The sequence below is a fragment of the Halyomorpha halys genome, unplaced genomic scaffold, assembly GCF_000696795.3.
Source record: "Halyomorpha halys isolate HHAL.00 unplaced genomic scaffold, Hhal_1.1 Scaffold1215.1, whole genome shotgun sequence".
In the NCBI taxonomy this organism is placed as follows: Eukaryota; Metazoa; Arthropoda; class Insecta; order Hemiptera; family Pentatomidae; genus Halyomorpha; species Halyomorpha halys.
Genome location: NW_027114038.1, coordinates 16,105 through 20,062, shown reverse-complemented (window position 1 = coordinate 20,062; position 3,958 = coordinate 16,105). Strand labels below are relative to the sequence as shown.

Genomic DNA, 3,958 nt, shown 5'->3' with positions numbered 1-3,958 from the left:
GTGTAAGTATTCTCACCTAATGATTTCTAAATATACTTCACAGAGAGTAGTATAATTATTGTCTCCTCCACTAAGATTTGAAGGACAAAGGGAACGAGTAAATCGAATAAGGGAAAACATTATCTCAGAAAGGAATCCACAGACTCTCTAAAACTTCAATACTAATAATTCCTTCTCTTCTCTCTACAGACGTCTCTCCAGCCTACAACATTCAAAGAGTCTCTTGGGCTCATTAAGGAGGTTCCTTTGCGCTCAAAGATAACTAAAGAATTCCTTCAGAATACAAAAAAAAAGGAGTACTTAATGCAGTCCCTGAGGAACGCCAGTATTTGCTTTAATTTTCTTCTGAGAGGAGTAGTCCTACTTCTGTTATGCAAATATAATTATCTCTAGTTAATGAACATGATTTCTTTCTAGAATTTATTACCGTAATCATAACCTATAAGAAATATTGAGTAATCATAATTTCCACTTTTAATAACTATTAATCCTAATTTAAAAAAAATATATACATTTTAATAATAAATTTATATGTAAAAAACTAAGGCAGTTCCTATTGGTTCTAAGGCTACCTTATTCTCTCTTACTTTACCTAAACAACCAACCGATTCACTTCTACCCCACAATAAAAAACCTTGGTCTGTTGAGTTGACATTTCCACACTAGATCACAACCACATCTTTGAAGGGACAAGATGGATATAAAGTTTGCCACTTTAATAATCTCAGAATGTTTGTTGTAAATAAATTAAATAAAGCAATTATCATAGAGGAGGTGGTTAATATTTTGTCAGCAATCCCAGAAGGCCGATGCTCTTATTGCAAACTTTTTTATCAGCTCTTGTATTTTTGGATTTGTATTGTGTATATTGGATGCATTTATGTACAATAATTAACTTTATGCTCGATTTTCAAGTTTCATTTAGAATAATTTATTTTGATAAATTTAATTAGATAACCGCTGAGGTCTGCTTCCCCTTGGCAAAGTCCTGCCAACGCCCATGAGAATACCCAACAACTCCTAGTATCATCTCTTGTTTCCCCCCATTTCGACTACGCTTCACAGAGGGATATATGCAATTTCTTCTTAAGATCTTCGTATTTCTCGGCTCTCTGATTTCTCCCGTTGGTATACTGAGATGAAGTAGTTCTATCCAACCTCTCCAAAGTAATACCTTAGTGTTTTCCTATTCAAGTTTTTTAAATTACAAAACCTACCTATTTTCTTGATCTCCTCACTCTACGATCATCCATTTATTCATTAAAGACAATATCCCAGCCGTTCGATTTCTATATGCCTGTATGAAGTATGCCTTCAACTAAATGCCAGGCACACATTCACTTTGGGTTGGCTGGTTGGATTTTAAGTAGACTGCATAATTGAAAAATAAAATATGAATAAATTAAAATAAAATTCTATTATCTAAGTTACAGATGGTGTAGGGGAAATAAAAACATTTATGGTTACAAGGTTTAATTAATTATGAATGACTGGGTTATGGAAAATTGTAGATATAATGAGGTGGTTGATGATGAAATGGAGGTTAACTATATTGAACTGCGTAGAATTACTCCATGCTTCCTTCTTCCTTCCACATTCCTATACCTCTCTCTCTTCTGCTGCTAGGAACTACACCAGTAAATCTACTCATTCAAGGTAGATTTTACTTAAGAGTGAACAAAGAAAAATTGATAGCTTCTGGCAAAAAGGCTCTCCTTGAGCCTGGGTAACTTCTTCTCCAACAGAGAGCACTGGAAGTGGTAAGTTCTGGATGTTGGCCACATGGGGCGCTAGTACTGTCTAGATTATGGCAGCCCCTCCAATTCAAACTTTCGGTTAACCTAGGTAACCCAAAACAATGCCCTACCATAGAACCGCCTCTTCGTCATACGGACAACCTCCTCCTGGAATTCTCTTCCCATCTCCATTCGCCAATCCTCATCCATCCTTTCCTTTAAAAAATATCTTCATCTAATACATAACCAAACCTCCACATCATCGTGAGCTATGTACACAGCTATTACTACTATAAATTATAATTTTATCTAAGGTTTTTCTGTTATTTCAACGTGTACACTGAAACTTTTTAAATGTCTGTCAGAGAGTTAACCTTAATTTGTGAACCATGTATTCTTAGAGGACAGTTGTCCAAGAATAAAATTAATTTTTCATTCATTCATTTCATTCATGTGTATATACTTTGTGTAAAATAAATAGCTGTATTGCTTGGATAGTGGCATATTCGACATTATTTGACGTAAAATTGCTGAAATAAGACCCCTATTAGATATATTTACGTTCAATAGTTCCCGAAATAGAGCAATTTGAAAAGGAACATTTCATAACAATGTACTCAAAGATTAGTAGCTAGTGAATTTATTTTGAAATATCTAGCACTCAAACTAAAGCTATTTAAGCTAAATGTATAGAAAAGTAGTTTTTGACGTTTGTCTTCGTAGGAATAGGTAGTTTTTATGATGATATTTGATAAAATAAATTAATTTATAGTTGTTTGGACACAATTTCATGTGCAAAATTTATATTAATAAGCAAATATAATAAAAACTACAACCCCTAGGAAGATACATGTCATAAACTACTCTATAATAAGTTAAATTACCTTTATTTTGAGTCCTGACAGATATCTACGTGTTTTGTTTCCTGAGAAATATTTTTTTTTTTTAAATCAAACATTTAACCCTATCAACTAGAAATTGACATTTTGTGAATTTATTTTGTCAAATATCATAAACACTACAATTCCTACGAAGATAAAAGTTATAAACTGTTATACATTACATTTAACTAGCTTTAATTTGAGTGCTAGATATTTCAAATTCATCATCATCTGCACAAAATAAATTCATTTTCTTAACTACTGATTTTTCAGTACATTTTCTATTAAATGTTGCTTTTTTAAAAGCTATATATCGAAAACTTTTGAACGTATATAGCTCTATTAGGAATCAAATTTTAGCAAATTTGCTTTCCTTTAAATGATGTTCTATTAGGTTTTATAGTGTTGTTGGTAGTTTTAAAGATATAGAGCTCCGAATAAAAAATTAATTTCTTTTAACGTTTTGTCATCAATTTCAACATTTCGTATCCCTCCGACCTATACTTGGTCTATTCATCTATTTTTACTAGTAATTATACATGGAATTCATTAAAGTTTAAAAAAATTGGGGTGAAAATAGCTGTTTTTTTCCTCCTCTTGGGCTCTTTTACTATAAGTCGATAAAACAATAATATAGAGGAATGTATGAACAATGCACATAAAAACATTACTAAAGAAATAATTACTGTAAATTTTATATCTATAAAAAGTAAAAGTTGTATATAGCAATAAAAGTTTTACTTACATCCAAAGCCTGGAGTAGACAAACAAGGACTAACCTGTAACAATATTATTTAAATTAATTATTATTCTTAAGACTGTATATATATATTTTTTATATATATTTTGAGAATGAGTCAATAATAAAAATATATTGTGACAAATTTTCGCAACTTTATTCTTTACATAGTCATGCCAATTGTTTGTTAATATAACATAAGACAATCCACAGGCAAAAGTGATGTTTGCCTATTCATACTGACTGATCTCTCGTGAACATTTCCAAAGTCATATATATACCAAAATATATAAACTGATTTAATAGATAATATTAAGAAATATATATAAACAAAATAAAATTGAAAGATATATATTTTTTTATTCGATAACTGTTAGTGAAATTAGTTGATTTGATATAAATGTAAAAAAATGAAACTATTTTTATGTATCCGTACATATTTGTTTTCTAAAGGTAATAAAATATTTACGGAATGTGAGGGCTATTAATTATCGTTTAATAAAGTTGGTAATGATATGGTAATCCGGTGTCTATCAAATGCCAGCAGTCTGTCAGTGTGTGTTTGACAGTTACTGCTACGTTACACTGTCTACAGGTTGGTC

At 30.9% G+C, this 3,958-nt stretch overlaps 1 long non-coding RNA gene across 1 annotated transcript in view; it reads right to left on the bottom strand.

The window, feature by feature from the left end:
* The window catches only part of LOC136796745 (uncharacterized), an 85,134-nt gene extending 81,735 nt beyond the window's left edge, over positions 1–3,399 (bottom strand). Inside the window, exon 1 of the long non-coding RNA XR_010844485.1 lies at positions 3,363–3,399. This is a non-coding gene — a long non-coding RNA (uncharacterized lncRNA). The remainder of the gene's footprint in view (positions 1–3,362) is intronic.
* Positions 3,400–3,958: the final 559 nt, after the last annotated feature.